This window comes from Aotus nancymaae, unplaced genomic scaffold (genome assembly GCF_030222135.1).
Source record: "Aotus nancymaae isolate 86718 unplaced genomic scaffold, 86718_ANA_hifiasm-v0.15.2.pri h1tg000077l, whole genome shotgun sequence".
NCBI classification, from domain to species: domain Eukaryota; kingdom Metazoa; phylum Chordata; class Mammalia; order Primates; family Aotidae; genus Aotus; species Aotus nancymaae.
In genome coordinates this window covers 10,265,159-10,287,060 of record NW_026988492.1, presented here as the reverse complement: position 1 = coordinate 10,287,060, position 21,902 = coordinate 10,265,159, and the positions used below count along the sequence as shown (strand labels likewise).

The window sequence follows — 21,902 nt, the reverse complement described above, 5'->3', positions numbered from 1 at the left end:
AAGTGCCTTACAGCACAACTTCCCAATCAGTGTACTTCAATACTTAAAAGCAGTTTCTGAGCCAGGTGAGATGACTCACATCCATAACCCCAGCACTTTGGAAGGCTGAGGCAGGCAATGGTTTGAGCCCAGAGGTTCACCTGCTATTTCCAGGAGAGCAAGAGCATCCTGATACCAACCTGGGCAAACATGGTGAAACCCCATCTCTACAAAAAATACAAAATTTAGCCAGGCGTGGTGATGCATGCCTGTGGTTCAAGCTACTCAGGAGGATGAGGCAGGAGGATCTCTTGAGCCCATGAGGTCTGGGTGAGAGAGAGAGACCCTGTCTCAAAGAAAAAAAAAAAAAGGCGGGAGGTTGGGGGGCAGTTTCCCAGGCCCTCTACTGTAGAGCGTGCCCTTACTGACAGTATTATCATTGCTTGTTCATACATCTATCTTTTTAATCACAGAGCAGCTTAGTGACAAGAGGCCCAAGTCTTACTTTAGTGCCCAACACACAAAACCTGACAGAAAGTAGGACCTCAAAAATGAACAAAATTTATATGAAATGAGCAAAGTTTACATAAAACAAGGATAACAGAAAATGGAGACTTTAAAATTTTGTTGGGGAATTGCTCCTGTTTCCTTACTTCTCTATTTTTCTCATTTAAGGCAGTGAGCGCATATAGCACATTTCACAACAACTAGACAGCAACAGAGAAACAGACAAACTCAAATACAGACATGTCTATTTTTTTACATATGTTTTCTTGTAAAGAAGTCTTATCAAATAATATATTTTCAAAGCTACTTACTTTATGAAATGAATAATATCTTGTTTACTCTGAATCAAGGAACAGATTGCATTTTTATGTTTAAAAACAATTACCTCCCTTTCCTTAGGGTAGACAGGAATCACCAACTTAAAAATCAAGCTTAAATTTCAGTTCATGCTAGCTACCAATGAAATAATGCAGTCCCCTCTGAGCAGATATAAGCAATACCAAGCATGTATACAGGCTACGAAAATATAGGTACAGACAGACGGTCAGACACTGTCATGTGGTTTCACTATTTTGAAGAACTATGATTAGCTTGACTATGATTATCAGAGACTCATCTTATTAAATGTATGTATTACTAAGTTTTTATAAGTTAATTTTGAGTCATCCGTAATACTATCATCAGCAACCAATGTTAATGATGGACTCATTTTCATTGGCAACAGCTGCGAGACTAAGTAATTTCACAGAATTTCACAGCTAGAAGAAAACTTAGAGATTATAGAGTTCAATTTGGCACCCAGGTGTGGTGGCTCACGCCTGTAATCCTAGCCCTTTGGGAAGCCTAGGCGGGTGGATCACTTGAGGTTTAGAAGTTCGAGGCCAGCCTGGTCAATATGGCAAAACCCCGTCTCAACTAAAAATACAAAAATTAGCTGGTTGTGGTGGCGAGCATCTATAATCCCACCTACTCGCTATTTGGAAGGTTGAGGCAGGAGAATTCCTTGAACCAAGGGAGGTGGAGGTTGAAGTGAGTTGAGATCGCACCACAGCACTCCAGCCTGGATGACAGACCAAGACTCTGTCTCAAAAAACAAAAAATTCAATTTGGTCATTCACCATTTTATAGAACAGAACACTGACACTCCAAGAGGTTAAGTGATTTGCCAAATGTTACACAAATATTGGTGACCAAACTATTGATTAGGATCCAAATTAAAGCAGAACAGACCATTAAGAGTAACTGCTCCAATGGGCCAAGACTGCATGGGGAAATAACTCATAGAAGATGCTGAAATGGTTTTTCACATGTGCAAAAATACTGGGTCTTTATGTATCAGCTAGGGTGAAGGCACTCTCATATGAGACACGAATCATTCATTTACTCATTAGTTCTCAATGAAGGCAAACTGTCATAGTCTGCTATTTCCAGGAGAGCTAGGGCATCATGATACAGGAGTTAAGCTCTGTCCTAAAAGAACCCATGCCCCAGAAATAGGAAGAAAGAAGCTTAAAGAGAGTAGCCTCAAACATACCTAGAGTTACTGAATCTCACAGATGGGGTTTTCTTTTTCTTTCCCTTCCTCCCACTCCAAATCTATGAGACCTTTTGCTGAAAGACGGCTTTGAACAGAACCTCAATATATAAATATTCAATACTGTATACAGAGCTGCTCTGTTGGGGGAAGTCTGTACTGAAACCTACTCTGCTAATTCCTTGGAAACACTAACAGTCTGATAAGAATTTTTAAAATCATAGATCTAGTTCAGCCACTTTATTTTACAAATATAGTCACTGATGCCCTGAAAGACTCGCTGATGGCCTCATAGCTAATTAGTGACACAGCTCTGGACTAGAACCTAAGTTTCCAGTCTTCTGATCTTGGAACTTTTCCACCACACCACTAACAAATTGTTTTAACAATATGAAGATAATAGCTAATGGGTAACATATTCTTTTTTTTTTCTAATTTATATTTATGAAACACATAAAGTATGTTCATTAAGGATAAACCAGAAAATAAATTTAAGCAAAAAGGAAATAATTTAACTTGTCATTCCCCCTCTAGAGAAAATTATGTCAATACTTTGAGACATATACATATTCTTCCAGACTTTTTCATACATACACACCGGCTGGACATGGTGGCTCACACCTATAATTCCAATACTTTGGGAGGCCAAGGTGGGCGGATCGCCTGAGCCCAGGAGTTCAAGACCAGCCTGGGCAATATGGCAAAACCCCATCTCTATGATAAATACAAAAAATAAGTCCAGCATAATGGTACGCACTTGTAGTCCCAGCTACCCAGGAGGCTAAGGTGCAAGGATCATCTGAGCCCAGAAGGTTGAGGCTGCAGTGAGTACTGTCGTGATCTAGCACTCTAGCCTGGATGTCAGACTAAGAACTTGTCTCAAAAATAAATATATGTACACGTACACACACACACTTCAAAAAAATCGTCTTCTAACCTATTTCTTTTTATTCAATATTTTATAAATGTCTAAAATCTACACGGTATTGCTACATTACTACTACTATTATTACTACAGTTACAACTGTCTTGCAGACCAGTGTCTATGAAAAACCACTGAGAATTACATTAGGATAAATTCCTAAGAATGGAGCTGCTGGCTCAAATATTTACTTTTTGAGATTTAAATACAGTATTTTAAAGTGTCATCCAGAAAAACCAGGGAACCAAATCCACTGACAGCATGAGACTGCTATATCCATATTCCAGCCAACACTGGGTATTTTTCCATCTTTGCAAATATGTTAAAGATGAAAATCGTTCTTACAAATTTTTTGATTCTTTCATTACTGGTAAGGCTAGACATCTTTGCATGTAACATGCTATTCTAAGTACCCCATAATATAAATAACAGAAAAGCATGCTGGATGTGGTGGCTCACTTCTGTAATCCCAGCACTTTGGGAGGCCAAGGCAGGCGGATAACCTGAGGTTGGGAGTTCGAGACAAGCCTGGTCAACATGGCAAAACCCTGTCTCTACTAAAAATACAAAAATTAGCCAAGCGTGGTGGCATGTGTTTGTAGTTCCAGCTGAGGCGGGAAAATAATTTAAACCCAAGAGTCAGAGGTTGCAGTGAGCCAAGATTGTGCCGCTGCACTACAGCACTCCAGCCTGGGCAACAGAGGGAGACTCCATCTCCAAAAAAAAAAAAATACACACACACACACCTCAGATAGAAAAGTAGATACAACATAGTCATCAGCTTCTTTAAGATTAAATTACAAAAGTACATAGTGTCATTGGTGTTCAGAACACAGCTCCCATATAAAATTATAAATTGGGGTTAACAGGAATGTCTTAAAATAAAGTAGTAGAAACTAAGGCGAAATCTCTGGGGACTGGAAAGGAAGCTTAAAATACACAAAAATTGAGAGGTTATTGGCTGGGGTGGTGGAACCCACATCTTAGAGAGGAGATAACAAGCCTTTCTGGGTAGGAGGGTCAAACTCTCTTACATTCTGATTAGTGTGAGCACTGGTATGTACCCTGACTTTAGGTGGAAACATTAAGTTGGTCCAGCTTTGAGTTGTTGGATCCAGCAAAGGCAAATGGCATGAAGCTGAGCTAAGAGCATCCACGGTTCCCTGGGGAAAGACAAGACTTAGAGATGGAGCAATGAGGCTGCCGTCCAACTTCACTCATGCTCTTTCAAATACATCGCTGAGGTCAAACTGAATGGTGTCTTATTTCAAAAAACCAGCAAAGTAAAAAATCCTGAATGTAGAAGGTATTTGTTTTATCTCTTGTTCATGAAAAGTTATGATTAAATATCAAAAAGTATTTTAGATACATTTTAGAGGCATTGGTGGAACTTACTATTTAAAAACCCTGGAGGAAAGTAATAAATTGTTTTAATCACTTCATAATTTATGTCCTATAAATACAACTGCCTTTCAACATAAGGTATTTCTGGAAACATTATAAAATGGATTATTTTAATAAGCAGTATTTTTACACAGAATGCTTTAATTGGCTAAAACACAGAAATGACCCAACAATACCAGAGAAGCCCAATAATACCAGCAAAGATTGAACAATTAGAAACCTCCAAAGCCATTTACTAGGGCAAACTGGTATGATTTTTAAGCATAAATATATACGCTATATATTATACAAAGAGAATCTTAAAACATTATAAAAGTGCATACAATACTCACAAAAAATAAAAATCCAATATACCATAAATTTTACTAAAAATGTATAAGCTAGAAATAAGAAACATGAATCGCCCAGATCAGCCTCAACAGACAGAATGGAATTCTCTGTTACAAGAAGGGCAGTAATACCGCTTTACTAATAGTGCAGGTGTTCATGGCTCCATTCGATGCCACAGGGCACATCTTTAAATACTAGCTTGCTAGACCAAACAAATTCTCAGATTTTTGTTGAGAATACTGTTCTGAACAAAATATTACAGAGAATATTGTTCCCAACAATATCACATCTGCAATCCCAGCACTTTTAGAGGCTGAGGCACGCAGATCACCTGAGGTCGGGAGTTCAAGACCAGCCTGATCAACACGGCGAAACCCCATCTCTACCAAAAATACAAAAATTAGCCAGGCATGGTGAGGTGTGCCTGTAGTTCCAGCTACTTGGGAAGCTGAGGCAGGAGAATCGTTTGAACCCAAGAGGCAGAGGCTGCAGTGAGCAGAGAAAAACACAAAAAATATTGTTGATATTGTTGTTATTACTGAAGTCTAGTAGATGGAGAGGAATGGTGTTGGTAGTGAAGGACATAAGTTTAGTCTGTGATATGGGCCTAAAGCACCTGTAAGGTGCCAGTGAAGATATTCAGTAGTTAAACAAATGAATCTAAGCTCAGGAGAGTGATCTGAGGTTTGGGAATCATCAGTCAGTCTATGATATGATACCTACAGGCACACAGTGAATGAAAACATCCATGGAAAGAATGCAGACTATGGGGGGAAAGTTGGTACAATTCTTCTCACTAAATTATATAAAATATTTAATACAAAATTAGCTTAAGTGATTTTAATTTTCACAAGAAGAAACCATTTCTAGGAGTCTGTTTTCTTATAAATCAGCCCTATATTTTGGAAACTGTAACAGCCAAAAGTTAGAAACAACCTAAAGGTCCATTAAGAGTAGAATGGATAGGCCAGGTGCCGTGGTTCATGCCTATAATCCCAGCACTTTGCGAGGCCGAGACGGGCAGATCACCTGAGGTCAGGAGTTCAAGACTAGCCTGGCCAACATAGTAAAACCCCATCTCTACTAAAAATACAAAAATTAGCTGAGTGTGGTGGCAGGTGTCTGTAATCCCAGCTACTCAGGAGGCTGAGGCAGGAAAGTCACTTGAACTCAGGAGGTATAAGTTGCAGTGTGCAGAGATGGCGTCACTGCACTCAAGCCTGGGCAACAAGAGTGAAACTCTGTCTCAAAGAAAAAAAAAAAAAAGAAAAAGAGTAGACTGGATAAACTATTGTTTATTCATACAATAAACTACCATAAATAAATTTTTAGACAATTTACAGCTAATGCAACAACATGGATACATTTCAAAGATAATGCTGAGTGGAAAAAGTCAGACACAAAAGGGTGCATACAGTATGATAATGTTCATAGGAAAGTTCAAACAGGCAAAACCAGTATATGGTGATGAAGTCTGGAGAGGGATGATCTTTGAAGGAGAAAATAATGACTGCCAAGGGCATAACAGAGGCTTCTGAAGTGCTGTTCATGCTCTATATCTGGGTGGCCAATGACACAGGCATGTTCATGGTGCAAAATTCACCAAGCTATGTATTTATGATTTATGCATTTTATGTCCTGCTTATTTCCATTTAAAACATTTACAAAAACAAACATGAATCTGATGGTCATTGTCATGCTAAAAAATCAACAGTAGAATTCCCATCACACTGGGAAGGAAATCTAAAACCTTCTATTGCAGAGGGATTGACTCTAACCTAATTCCCTCAACCCTCTCTCCCATTCACTGGCTCCTGCCACACAAATCTCCCGGCTGCCTCAAAGCTCACTATCCAAGCTCTGTCTCATCTTAGGGGCTTTACTACCGTAAAGCAAGTATGTGAAAAAAAAAAAAAAAAAAACATATTGAGTAAAAAATGAGTGTTTTATTTTCCTGTAAAAGAGTTTTATTTTTGTAATTATATTTTTATTTCTGTGTTCATTAATGTGTCTCCTCCACTAGACTACAATCTTCAGGAACACAGACATACATATATTCCATTTTATAGCCTATACCCAGCAGAGTGGTCACGACAAAATCAGGTGCTTAAGATATACACCAATGGCTCACTGAAACCTCTATTTTTTTCTAAATTCACCACAAGTATACAATGTAACACCAAGCTAAGATCTAAATGTTAGGATTACTGCCCAAATTACATTCCTTTGATCTCTAGGCCCCCGGAAGTACCATTCAACCCACCCATACCCTCTTATGCTCAGGCCCAAAATCATCAAATTTAACAAAATATCTTGACTGGTCACTATTGTTTGTGGTAAGCTTAACATAAATTTCCATTCCCTATTGTACAAGAAAGAATTAACACAGGAGGCCTGACTGCTATCCTTAGAAAGGCCAGTTTGCGAGGCAGCCCTCTGTTGGTGTTTGGCAACCTGAATTTCAAGAGGGTTCCCATCATTCCTTAATGATAATAGTGGCTCCCCGTGCCTAGACTGTGCAAACAATGTGGTTTATGCCGAACATTTCCTTTCCCTCTGGGAGTCTACAATGTTGATATGTGCTAGACAGAAGGTACCTATGTGACCTCGCCCCAATAAACATCTTGTCTTGAATGAGCTTCCCTGGTAGGCAACATTTCACACATATTTTAACAACCTCCTGCTGGAAAATTAAGCATATCCTGTGTGGCTCCACTGAAAAAGGACTCTTAGAAGCTTGTGGGTAGTTTCCTCTGAACTTTGTCCCATAAACCTTTTCGCTTTGCTTTTGTATTCTTTCACTATAATACATCACAGCTGCATACTACTTTACGCTGAATCCTCTAAGTCCTCCTAGAAAATAAATGAACCATGGCCAGGCACGGTGGCTCATGCCTACTGTAATCCCAGCACTTTGGGAGGCAGAGGTGTGTGGATCTCCTGAGCCTGGAAACTGAGACCAGCCTGGCCAACATGGTGAAACCCCAAATCTACTAAAAATACAAAAATACGCTGTGCGAGCTGTCAGGCACCTATAATCCCAGCTACTCGGGAGGCTGGGGCAGGAAAATCACTTGAACCCAAGAGATGAAGGTTGCAGTGAGCTGAGATGGCGCCACTGCACTGCAGCCTAGGTGACGGAGCAAAACTCAGTTTCAGCAAAATAAATAAACTCCCTGAACATTATCTCCCAATTCCTAAATGGATTATCATCAATCACAGTGATAGAAAAAAAGAAGAAAACCATGATACCCACCTTGCAATATTTGTGCTATATGTCATCCCCTACCCTTGAGTATGGGCTAGATCTAGTGATTTGCTTCTAGTGATTAGAATTGAGGCTGGGTGTGGTGACTCACACCTGTAATCCCAGCATTTTGGGAGGCCAGGGCAGGTGGATCACTTGAAGTCATGATTCAAGACCAGCCTTGCCAATGTGGCAAAACCTCATCTCTACTAAAAATACAAAAATTAGCCAGGCGTGGTGGCGTGCACCTGTAATTCCAGCTATTCCAGAGGCTGAGGGGCAAGAATCACTTAAACCTGGGAGGCAGAGGTTGCAGTGAGCTGAGATCACCCCACTGCATTCCAGCCTGGGTGACGGAGTGAGACTCTGTCAAAAAAATAAATAAATAAATAGAATTTGGCAAATGTGATGGGTGTCACTTTCAAGATTAGGTTACTAAGGACTGACCTGTCTCGTCTGCACTCTCTCTGGCTCTCTTCCATCATTTCTTCTTATGAAGCCAGCTCCCCTATAGTTAGCTGCCCTCTGGAGAGACCTACGTGTCAAGAAACTGAGGGCAGCCTTGGCCAACAGCCAGCTTAAGAACTGAGGCCCTCAGTGCAAGCGCCTGCAGGGAGCTAAATCCCACTGGCAACCCCATGAGTGAGCCTGGAAGCAGACCCTTCCCCAGGCAAGTCTCAAGATGACTGCAGTTCTGGCTGATGCCGTGATGACAGCCTCGAAAGACACCTTGAGCCAGAGGACCCAGGTAAGCCACACCTGGACTCCTGACACTCCAGAGAAACTGAGATGATAATAAATATTGTTTTAGTCACTAAGTTTTAAGGGTAATCTATTACTCAGAAATACATAACTGAACTGACATGCTTTACCACCAAAAACAACTAAAAAGCCAGACAATGGTTTCCAGGAATTGGACACATCAGGCCACAAAGGACAGTGATCCCTCAGAAAGAGGACGCAAACAGTGGGCCCTATGGGTGCCTTAGCTTACTACACAGAAAGTTTCAGGGCCTTGGCACAGGGCAGGGGAACCAGGCAGGGCGGCTCAAGTTCACAGCACAGAGTCCTGGAGAAGAAAGTGGCCCAGAGAGACAGGAAGCTCTGAGAATCTGCAGAGGTCCTCCCCAACCCCAGTCTTCAGCTGAACACTGATGAGTGAAAAGAATCTCCTGAAAAAGTTACAGGCGCAATCCCTGAAACTCACACAGGACGAGGAAGAGAGCCCATTTTCGCCAATGAGTGGGAAAAACCTCACCACTCAGGGGCAGTCGGTTAAGTACTCAGAAGGGTACTGCACCTCTGTAGTGGGGCAAAATTAGCACTACACTAAAGCTGATCTTGTCTCACCTAATAAAGCTGAGAAACAAGACCAAAATGAGAAAAAAACTAAAGGGATAATATCCCCAAAGGGCTGCAGGAGCTGGCTAACACACTGGTGTAAGAGAGAGCATGCCTGCGGAGTGCTTCTAAGGGTGTTAAAGCGGGTAGAATGTAACGCTGGCTGAAGGTTGAAATGAGGCACTGTGACCTAACACAGGATTAACGTGGAGGCAAGGGCTCAGTAGTGGCTCTAATATACTACTAGGATGGCTCAAGGAAATTTGGAAAAAGTGATAGCCCACAATAAATGAAGTAGAGATGCCAGAACTGCTATGACAGACCGTGGCAGAAGAGATCTGAAGGCTCAGAGAATCGGGCCTGCTACAACAGGTCTATGTGCTACACGTCACATAGGAAAACTAACCAGCTAACAGCAACCTTTGGGAGGGCTCGCAGGATACTCTATGTTCACAGCAACACTGAATGTGCTGATGGAGGCAGTGCCAGCTCTCTGTCCTCCTCTGGCCAGCACTGACAGAAGATAATGCTACAGGTCTGGGCTTCTTAAGGACTAGTGAGGATGTTAGGATCAGAGAACAGCAAAGGCCAGGAAGCAGCATTTAACATTCAAAGTCAAGGTGAAATGCAGGAATGAGTATCAAAATCAGGATGGCATCCAGAGGCCCGATCCAGAATCTATAGAGATGGGTAACAAAACATTTCCTAGGGGTGGCCCTTCACTGGCTCTCACCCACCCCTGGGAAAGGTAAGAATGATGTCCCAGATGGGGCAAAACTCATTAAGCCAAGGGAAACCATCCATAGGAACAGAGCCGTTGGAGGTATTAGCTGCTGAGAAACAGGTGAAATGGCTTTGTAAAGGGGGTCTGTATGAAGGGCTGAGGGGTATGAGGACAACATGACAAATAAAGGGATACATTTCAGCAGCAAAAAGAGACAAAGAGAAAGAAAGCAAGAAAGAAAATAAAGAGACACCTTTTGGTCTAGTATGTTCCCTCTCCCACTTTCCTATCCCATCTTTTCTTTTTCTCCCAGTTCCCATCATTCCCTTTCAGTTCACATTTTCTCCACTACTCCCTAAATGGGCCATCAATTTAAAGGATGCTTTTTTTATATATTTTGTACAGAAATTTATAATTTCTATTTTAAAACCTGATGGGATGGCTGGGCGCAGTGGCTCATGCCTCTCTAATCCCAGCACTTTGGGAGGCCAAAGTGGGTGGATCACTTGAGGTCAGGAGTTCAAAACCACCCTGGCCAACACGGTGAAACCCTGTCTCTGCTGAAAAAATACAAAAAATTAGCCAGGCATGGTGGCATACACCTGTAATCCCTGAGAGGCAGAGGGATTACTTGATCCTGGGAGGCAGAGGTTGCAGTGAGCCCAGATCGCACCACTGCAATCGAGCGTGGGTGACAGAGCACCAGCCTAGCCAACATGGTGAAACCCCATCTCTACAAAAATACAAAAGTTAGCTGGGTGTGGTGGCACATGCCTGTAATCCCAGCTACTTGGGAGGCTGAGGTGGAAGAATCGCTTGAACCCGGGAGGCGGAGGCTGCAGTGAGCCAAGATTGTGCCATTGCACCATCTTGGTGCAATGTGATTGTCACCAGCCTGGGTGACAAAGCAAGACTCCTGTCAAAAAAAGAATGAAAAGAAAGAAAAGAAAGAAAGAAAGAGTTAAGTACTACATTCTTTAATGGACCTATTGTATAGTTTGTATTAAATGAAGGATTTTCCCATTCATCCTCTAAATTGAAAGTCACCATGAATGAGATCCTGCACTAGAAACTTTCCCCATCAATCATGAATTAAACATGGTACAACACAGGCATTAAAAATTTATTTCTAAAATATACAGTACAATGTAAAAATATATCCTGCTGTTCTAAGAATCACTTTTTGTTACAACTGGAATTAAGAAGCCCAGGAAATCATCTAATCAGTTTACAACATAGGAAAACTAAAATCCAGAGCATTAACAGACTTGCTCAGTCACACAACCAAGCAGCAGCGAAGAGACTAGTGAGTAGGTGCCTCTTCTCTCAAGCAAACTGTTTTCCCCAAAGCTGGGGAGGAGGTAGCACTTTCAAGTGCTTTTCTCTTTGCAATTAAGTCCAACTGTCATCAAGAAGCCAAGACAAATAGGTCTGCCATCCATTCACCCACATACCATTTAGACCGTTCCTTTAAATTCTTCCTTTTCCTTCAAAGATTTCCATTTTCCCTTTCTTGTTCGTTTAAACCAGATTTCACCCATCAACCAGAGCTCTCAGGCAGAACACCCTACTAGGGTATTCTGGCCAAGTACCTAATAGGTCTTCTAAGTTACAGATCCAGAAGCAGCTGGCTTGCTATTAACCATCAATGTGAACCAGAATTAAAGTAAATTGCTTACAATCTAAACATAACCACTTTCCAGCTAAAAGCAATTACAGGTATTGTTAAAGGACAATAATGATTCCACTTTTTCCAAATTTCAACACTGAATTCTGCTCACGTAGAATTCAATGTTTATAATTATATTGCTCAATGTTTATAATTATATTGCTTACATAACACATTCACCAACTCACAATATATTTGTACATATATATCAGCATACTAAAGGTTTCATTCAGTAACAGAGCAGAGGAAGAACATCAACTAATAAACACTACAAAAGGCATCTAAAACTCACAGCCACTAGTAGTTACTGCAAAACCTGATTTGCCCTTTGAAAGTGTTTTCCTACCTTAGCTTTGCTCTTCAACCTTTAGCTCTTCACTACTATCATTCCAGACATTCCTCTCATCTTTTCTTCCCTTTCTGGCTCCCATTATCTCTTTTTCAGTCTACCTCTCTCCACTTCTCCCTAAATTGGCCAGCAATTGGGAATGGGAGGGAGATAAACAATTTATACACATATTTGCATATTATATCCATATAATTTTATTATTTACTCTAGATGTCTGAAATATCTTGAGAATTACTAGTTTTAAAAGCTGATGACTAGAACACTACATTATATACTTTGGTAAAGAGAAGACATTAAGTGCCCAGGCTTTGGAGTCCCACTCCCTGGGCTTGAGTCCGGCTCTGCAGCTTCTTAGCTGTGTGGCCCTGACAAGAGTGTTAAGCCCTTGTTTATCAGCTTCTTCATCTGTAAAATAGGAATGTGATATTCATAGCATCTCTGCAGAGTTGTTAAATAGTCTGACACATAGTTAAGTACTCACTAAATATTACCTATTCTTCATCACTCACAAAATATTCCACTAAAGTTCCTATGGCATTTTTCATCATTTTAGAGGCTTGCTGTGATGGGCAGAGAGAGGTGGTTGTATTTTTTTTCCTCCCCTGCTTAAGGCCAATAGTTGTGACAGCTACAATTATGACGCTTAGATCAATGGTTCTCAAATACTGCTGGTGAAATATAAAAGCGGTCTGGCTGGATTTCTCCTAACGATTGTTAATAGGCTTCTGTGCCTTAATTCACATCCCCTTGCTCTCACCTGCAAACTCCACCTGTGGAAAACCAGCCATCTGTGCATTTTGACAATGCCAGTTGTGTCCCCACACATATTAGTGTCTCTGCTCATCCCATATGCATCCTGCCCACTAGCAAGGTTTCCCTGTGCCACTTCCAGCTGATGTCTCCCACACAAGGCCATGAGTCTGGAAGTGCGCAGCAAGCATGTGCAGAGAGAACACTCACAAAGCACACCCACAATGCCACAACGCTACAGAGGGCTGGCCTGGAGGTCAAGCCAGGAAAAAAGTCAATTTAAAGTATTATACCTAAGCAAGGCAAAAACCCTAGGGGATCTTAACCTGAAGTCCAATTTTCAGGCTCCCTAGCTGATTAAAATAATAAAAATTAATTTGGGATCTTATCCAGTGGTTGCAAAAATGAGAGAGGTGGGATTTAGCCACTTAGAATTTTTCTACATAATTATTTACATAATATGGTAAGGGGTAACACAAAATACTTTGCATTTGTCTTAATTTTTAAAAGGATGATACAATGTAAAGTAATTTTTAAAGAAAAACAAATTAAGCACCTCTCAAAAATAACCTTTAACTCTCTTTTGGTCATTAAAGGCAGAACTTTAATGTGCGGGAGAATCACCTGAGGGTCTTGTTAAAATGCAAATTCTGATTCCCTAAAGTCTAGAGTGAGACCTGAATGTCTGCATTTCATAGGAGCTTCCAGGAGTGTAGATACTACTGGTTGGTTCATAAGCCACACTTAAAGTACCAAGAATTTAAGGTACCAACATGTCAAAAGACCTACTTCCAATTTCCTAGCTTGTCAACATAAAGCCTCCTTCTACTAGTGTTAGAAGCAGCTGCTGATTTTAACAGCTCTGAGGAACAGAGACCTAGGCTACCAACTGTTTCTTAACAAAAAGGAGGGGGTGAGGGAGAACAGGAAGGAGCTTCAGGGAGAAAGCAATAAAACTTTTTTAAAAAATGCTCCAGGCAGCCTCTCTTTCCCTCTTCCATTTGGTTTCCCCAGGGGGAGAGGGAACCTCACTACACTTGGGGCCTCTTTGGTGTGCCTATCTCCTTGTTGTTTCCAGTTTGAAGGATCCAATCCAGAATTCCTCCAGCTCTTCTTTCCTGAAATGGACTTATACAAACTGAGATTTCCATTAAATAACAAGAATTTCCAACCATTTTACAACCTTCTTTCAAAGAAAAAAAAAAGTGCCTTCTTTAATGGCATGGTTATTTTTTCCCTTTGTAACATCTTAAAACGAATTGGAACAGAACATTTCTCTGAGAAGGGAACAGGTGAATAAAACCCTAAACAAAGCAAAGCAGGCAGGGTACAGTGGCTCATGCCTGTAATCCCAGCATTCTGGGAGGCCGAGGTGGGCTGACCATGAGGTCAGGATATTGAGACCATCCTGGCCAACATGGTGAAACCTGTCTCTACTAAAAACACAAAAATTAGCTGGCTATGGTGGCACATGCCCATAATCCCAGCTACTTGGGAGGCAGAGGCAGAAGAATCGCTTGAACCAGGGAGTCAGAGGGTGCCACTGCACTCCAGCCTGGTGACAAGAGCAAGAATCTGTCTCAATGAAACAAAACAAAAGCAAAGCAGCATGCTGTGCAGAGATCTGAAATGAAGGCATTTCAGGAAGTGGGAACGATGAGTACAAAGGCCCTGAGATGAACAGCAAAGGAGGCCAGTGTGGTTAGAGAAGAATGACTAGAGTTTGAGAAGTAAGTGGAAAGAGGGTACTGGAGATAATGAGAGGAGGGAACGAAATCTCTTAAGGCCCTTGGCTTTTATGCTAAGTAATATGGACAGCCTTTGGTGGGCTCTGGTAGAACACTATATTCATGTTCTAAGGATGTTTAAAAGGATCATATTGGATGCTGGCCTGAAAATAGACCACAGGCTGTATACAAGTATCTACAGAAGTGATAATACCAGGATCTCCCATGCTTGATGCTCCCCCGTATTCCTTTTGAGTTCCCTAAGTATATGGCTATGTAATAACAGCTGTCATTGGACTTGAAGGATGGGATATGTCATAGATATGAAACCTTAACGTACAACTTCTCGTATCTGGCTCTAGTATTACCAAACATTCAACCTCTATTTCTAAATACTGATTGGAACATTTGAAATGTATCACAACACTTAGGTGGGTGGGGGTGGGAGGGAGAAAATACCTCCATTCTTAATGGTGGTATAGATTACAATACTTAACCAGTGTTGTAATCTATAACTTTATTTAATTCACTCATCTGTCAAGAAGCCCAAGAACAATCACCTCTCTAAGATCTTCTGAACACAGAAATGTATTTTTTTAAGTGGTTTTTTGAGACAAGGTCTTGCTCTGTCGCCCAGGCTAGAGTGCAGTGGCACGATCTCAGCTCAATGAAACTTTCACTTCCCAGGCTCAAGCAATTATCCCACCTAGCCTCCCAAATATCTGGAACTATGGCTGTGCACCACTATACTCAGCTAATTTTTTTTGTAAAGATGAGGTCTCGCTATACTGCCCAGGCTGTTATTAAAATTATGTCCTAAAAATAATATCACTATGACCCAATAATTTCACTTCTAAGACTTTTATATCCTATAAAAATAATCCTAAACAGGAAACAGTTTAAAACACAAAGATAGTCACCATATGTTATAACAGTAAGACACTGGAAGCAATTTAAGTATTCAACGAATAAATGGTTTAAGTATATAAACACACATAATAGTTTATATTACAGTATATAATATTATACACTGTACTATACACTCATATTATATAGGCATTAAAAATGATGTCCTAAAATGGAAAAATGTACGTAATATGATTCCAACTTACACACACAAACTAGACACACTGGAGGAAAAAATGACAGTATCACCATATTAACAGGAGTTGAATTTGAAGGATTTAATTATGTAAACCAATTTTAATTTATATCTTCCAGTTTTTACAAGTGACCATGCATTTTAATGTTGAAAATTACAGTAATGGAACTTTTACTATCATCTCTTTAGTTTTTATATAAACCTCATATAACATCACCTATACCAACCTAGAATATATTAATAATAATTATAAGCAATGTATTAGGCACTCAGCATCCCAGCACTACGTTAAATGCTATATCCAGGTTATCTCATTTTAATCTTCACGACAATCCCTGATGTAGATACTATCAGAGGGGAGAAGGCAAGTAACACTCAAGCCATACCATTGACAGAGAGCCAGAAACAGCTCCAGGCCTTGAATTCAGTTCTTGGGCACTAAACTCTGCACTTTGAACTGTAACACTATACTGCCTCCCTAAAACAGTGGGAATATTTAATAAGTAAAGTAACCCTGCAGAATTCTCAATATGCCACCTGAGAGACATGATGGGTACACTCTCCCACTTACCATGATATCATTTCTTTGGTCTATCTCCTTCAGTTGTTCTGTCTCCTTCCTCATCCTGCTTTTTCTGTGACTTCTTTTTTTTTGAGACGGAGTTTCGCTCTTGTTACCCAGGCTGGAGTCAATGGCGCGATCTCGGCTCACCGCAACCTCCGCCTCCTGGGTTGAGGCAATTCTCCTGCCTCAGCCTCCTGAGTAGCTGGGATTACAGGCACGTGCCACCATGCCCAGCTAATTTTTTGTATTTTTAGTAGAGACGGGGTTTCACCATGTTGACCAGGATGGTCTCGATCTCTTGACCTCGTGATCCACCCGCCTAGGCCTCCCAATTTTCTGTGACTTCTTTTCTTTCACCTATGCTTCTTCTGTCCTATACCATAAGCTTTCCAAGGGTGTCCAGGGGCATCCTTGATCACTGCTTAGCTTCAACAGTGAAACTCAAAGAAACCAAGTGCTGCCCTAAGTCTTCCTACAAACAAGAAGTTACGCACTAGATACCTAAGCCACATCTGGCCAGGAGATGTATTTTGTTAAAATCTCACTATTTTGAAAATCTTGAATTAGTCATCAACATTAAAAATCAGGACAAGTTCACATAAAAATCCAAATTTTCAGCTTCTCTTGGAAACTAAACGATCTGACAACAGTGGGTACAAAATGACAGCAATCTCCTAAAACTGAATCTCTAGTTATCCATAGTCTCCACTAGCCTCTATTGTCTAACACCTGACTGTGATCCACTCACTTTCTGTACTCTTCAACTGCCTGGCCCCCAAAGCACTGATTTTGTGACCTTCACCGAATACTTTTAAGTGGTGGCACAGCAACCACAGGAGATGTTGCCATATGCCATTTTTAACTTTATGCTAAGTTCTACAAGCTTTTTTTTTTTTTTTTTTTTTGAGACAGGGTCTCACTCTGTGGCCGAGGCTGCAGTGCAGTGTCCTGATCTCAGCTCACTGCAACCTCAACATCCCAGGCTCAGGTGATCCTCCCATCTCAGCCTCCCAAGTAGCTAGGACTATACAGGTGCACAACGATGCCTGACTTTTTGGTTTTTTTTTTGAGACAGAGTCTTGCTCCATTGCCCAGGTGGGAGTGCAGTGGCACAATCTCAGTTCACTGCAACCTCTGCTTCCCAGGTTCAAGCGATTCTCATGCCTCAGCCTCTCAAGCAGCTGGGATTATTAGGTGCACACCACCAAGCCTGGCTAATTTTTTTTTTGTATTTTTAATAGAGATAGGGTTTCTGCCATGTTGCCCAGGCTGGTCTCGAACTCCTGAGCTCAAGCAATTCACCCACCTTGGCCTCCCAAAGTGCTAGGATTACAGGTGTGAGCCACCACGCCCAGAGGTAATTTTTCTATTTTTGGTAGAGACAGGGTTTCTCCACGTTAGCCAGGCTGGTCTCGAACTCCTGGGCTCAAGCAATTCGCCCACCTTGGCCTCCCAAAGTGCTAGGATTACAGGTGTGAGCCACCACGCCCAGAGGTAATTTTTCTATTTTTGGTAGAGACAGGGTTTCTCCACATTGGCCAGGCTGGTCTCGAACTCCTAGGCTCAAGTGATCCTTTCAGGGTGCTGGTATTATAGGCATGAGTCATAATGCCTGGCCTACAAACTCTTCTTCTCATAGACATTAGCAACTAAATTGCCAATTATCAGACCTAAACCACAAGGATTGGAGCAACAACAATCCTAGCAAAACCCCAGGCCAAGGCACATCTAAAAGCACTTGCCATCGCTGGCTTACTGCATTAATGAACATCTAGATTCTATTGCAACTCAAATATAATTCCTTTGGAATTACTCAAAATGAAGAAGTCTTAAAAAGGTCTCAACCTCAAAGTAGAAAGTTTTCTGATGATGAGACTAACTAGTGAGTTTAGTAATAGCTGCAGACTAGTTACTAAACAATAAAAAATTTTAAATCTCAGCTTTGTTAGGCTTCCGATATTATGAATTTTACATGTTAAGATAATTGCAGTATCTATCTTCTTTTATTCTCTTAGTAGCCATTCAAAATCCATATTTTTTACGGTAATGTAAATCCATTAGGGACAGAATTAGAAAGTGCATTGAGGGATCAATCTTATGCTAAAACAAACAGAGACTAAATGACCTTCTCCATCCCTGATTTCTCTGATACATTAGTCTATTATGCCCAGCCTAAACTATGAAAATATTTTCTCACCATTCCAGAATGGAGAAGACGGGACATAAAGAAAAGTACTGAAGTCCCACTGGGAACTAATTCCACATCATAAACAAAGAAGCTCACATCACAGCTATGGAAGAACTGAGAAATGGTGGGGCTGGGGCAAGCATGGTCAGTGTGCTTTATTTATCACTCATCGCATTCAATAACATTTTCAACTCTTTTCCTTTTAAATTTCAAACAATATTAAATAACTTGTTTCTAATAAGAAAAACAAATACCCACAAAGTGATGAATAACTTATGAGGTAAATAATTCATAGTTTTTAAAGATTCATTCATAACTGGAACAAAAGCTGTCAACCAGGTTTCTTTCTATTCTGTAAAAGAAGCCATTATGCTGAATATGTACAATATCATTTACGATTAACAGCAACAATCTGCTAATAACAACCTGATAATAACAATGTTGATCGAGGGATAAAGGGGAAAAATAAGAGTTTTTGCTTCTTAGGGAAGAACACTCAAAAGCAGATGATGGCTATTGTAGCACATTTTCTTTACTGCAAAATAACCATTTTCTAAACAAACTATCTAGTAATAGAAAAAGTTTTTAAAAGTACTTCCATTTGATCCCACTGTGAAAGAACTCAAGAACCATATTTCACTAAAACTGAAAACTAACTAAAAAGCAACTCATTCCAAAATCTTGCCTACCTTCTTATAAATACAATGTCAAATGCCTTCAAAAATACGTAACATTTACCTATGTTACAATTATATTGCTTTAATTTTTGCTAGTTTTAAGTAATTCATTCTAGCTTCCCCTCCTCCACCACTTAAAAGCTCTACAAATAGTTTCATCTGTGCCATTAAGAATTAACTTAATTCTTTTAAATTCAGATCATTAGATTTATCAGATTAAACAAGTATTTCGACAAAAAAAAAAGTCTAAAAGATTACTTTCCTACTCTTACAGGAAGACAGTGTTTTCATATCCTGATTTACTTTCACTTTATACATCATAGAAGTTTTGAATTAAAAAGCAAATATATACATACACATTTATGAAACAAACCTGACCACTCCATGCACAATACAGATTGCACAACAAACTCCAATTGTGGTTGATCATGCAGTCTAAAATCCTGAACTGGGCCATGACTGCCTATAGCGCAGTCTGCATCTCTTCTCTGACTCAGCTTTTGTCAGCACAGCAGCGGGTTACCAGAGCTCTGCAGTGATGTGGTCCACAAGTAAGATCTTCCCCTCCCTTTCCTGTCTAAGCAGCAGTAGCTAACTGGCAGAACGACATCATCTTCCCAAAGGTTCTTCCCACCAGTACATTTAAATTATCTGATCATGAAGGAAAGTTTTCATAAATTCTTATTCAGTATTTAACATAATTTTTTTTTTTTAAAGAAAGAAAAAGAATAAAGAAGAGGAGGAAAAAGGAAGAGAAAGAGAGAGAGAGAATGGGAGTATTGCTTTCTTGCCCAGGCTAGAATGCAGTTTAGTAATCGGTATTGAAAACCTCTTTTATACCAATAATTATACTTGATGTAAACAGGAAGGAAAAAGGGAAGAAAATAACAAATGAGCAGCCAACCAATATTTCACTTAAACCTATGAAATGCTATGCGATTACTGAGGAGTGATTTACTTCCAATTATGTCATCACTTTTGGAATAGGTGTGAGGTGGTAATGTATGTTTTATGTATTTGAAGTGGAGAGTTCTATAAATGTTTATTAAGTTTACTTGTTCCGGGTCTGAGTTCAAGTCCTGGATGTCCTTGTTAATTTTCTGTCTCGTTGATCTATAGAATCGTTAGCTCTTCTTGTTACGTTGATCCTTTTGCCATTATGTAATGTCCTTCTTTGCCTCTTTTGCTCTTTGTTGCTTTAAAGTCTACTTTATCAGAGGCGAGAGTTGCATCTCCTGCTTTTTATTTATTTGTTTATTTTTACTCTCTGATTGGTTGATAAATCTTCCTCCTCTTTGTTTTGAGTCTTTGTGTATCGTTGCATGTGAGATGGGTCTGGATGCAGCATACCAATGGGTTTTGGCTTTTTATCCGATTAGAATATATATAATTTTAATACTGGCATTTGATGCTAGCTGGCTGTTTTGCCCATTAGTTAGTGTAAATTTTTCGTTGTGTTAATGTTCTTTTCTTTTTGATATATTTTTGGAAAGGCTGATATTGGTTGTTCCTTTATATGTATAGTGCTTCTTTCAGAAGCTCTTGTAAAGCAGGCCTGGTGGTGGTGAACTCTCTAAGTACTTGTTTGTTCGCAAAGGATTTAATTTTTCCTTCGATTATAAAGCTTAGTTTGGCTGGATAGGAAATTCTGGGTTGAAAGTTCTTTTCTTTAAGGATGTTAAATATTGGTCCCCACTCTTTTCTGGCTTGTAGGGTTTCTGCTGAGAGATCTGCTATAAGTCTGATAGGTTTCCCTTTATGGGTAACCTGACCTTTCTCTCTGGCTGCCCTTAGTATTTTCTCCTTCATTTCAACCCTAATAAATCTGGCAATTATGTGCCTTGGGGTTGGTCTTCTTGAAGAATATCTTTGTGGTGTTCTCTGTATTACCTGGAGTTGAATATTACCCTGCCTTGCCAGGTTGGGAAAGTTTTCCTGAATGATATCCTGAAGAGTATTTTCCAACTTGGATTCATTCTCTTCATCACATTCAGGTACACCTAGCAATCGTAAATTAGGTCTTTTCACATAGTCCCATATTTCCTGGAGACTTTGCTCATTCCTTTTTATCCTTTTTTCTCCAATCTTGTCTTCTCGTTTCATTTCACTGAGCTGGTCCTCGACTTCTGATATCCTTTCTTCTACTTGATCAATTCGACTGTTTAAACTTGTGCATACCTCGTGAAGTTCTCGTGTTGTGTTTTTCAGCTCCATCAATTCACTTATATTCCTCTCTAAATTGTCCATTCTCGTTAACATTTCGTCAAACCTTTTTTCAAGGTTCTTAGTTTCTTTGCATTGGGTTAGAACAAGTTCTTTTAATTCACAGAAGTTTCTTATCACCCACGTTTTGAAGCCTGCTTCTGTTATTGGAACACACTCGTAATCTATTAAGCCTTGTTCTGTTACTGATGAGGAATTGCGATCCCCTGTAGAGGGAGAGGCATTCTGATTTTGAGTATTCTCTGCCTTTTTACGCTGATTTCTTCCCTTCATTATATATTTATCCGTCTGTTGTCTTTGTAATTACCGACTTTCTAACTAGGTCTCTGAGCAGACGTCCAACTTGTTGATTCCCAGAGCCGAAATCTGAGCAGTCCACCGCGCCGGCCAAAATAGCGGTGTTAAGATTGATGGTGCTTTTCTGTCCAGGAATCTCCGGACTCTGCACCAAAAACTGGCGCGCTAAGGCACCAGCAAAACCGCCGTGCCGGCCGCAAGAGTCGCCCTGGCGACCCGTGGAGCTCCTCTGCTGGGAATCTCCTGGTCCGTGAGCAACAAATATTCGTCTGAAAGTGTGGCGTCCTCTCGTTCTCTGCGCTTTCACTGGGAACTACGAGCCCGAGCTGCTAGTGGTCAGCCATCTTGGATCTCTCTCCGCCACTCA

At 40.4% G+C, this 21,902-nt stretch overlaps 1 protein-coding gene across 11 annotated transcripts in view; it reads right to left on the bottom strand.

Moving 5' to 3' along the window:
• Nucleotides 1–21,902, bottom strand: part of ARHGAP21 (Rho GTPase activating protein 21) — a 127,933-nt gene that overhangs the window by 88,428 nt on the left and 17,603 nt on the right. The window contains exon 1 of one of the 11 annotated variants that reach the window (XM_064368596.1): nucleotides 12,004–12,020. The exons of the other annotated variants lie outside the window; for them this stretch is intronic. The gene's annotated coding sequence lies outside the window, so the exon portion shown is untranslated. Of the gene's footprint in view, nucleotides 1–12,003; nucleotides 12,021–21,902 lie in introns of those variants that run through there. 11 annotated transcript variants of the gene reach the window in all.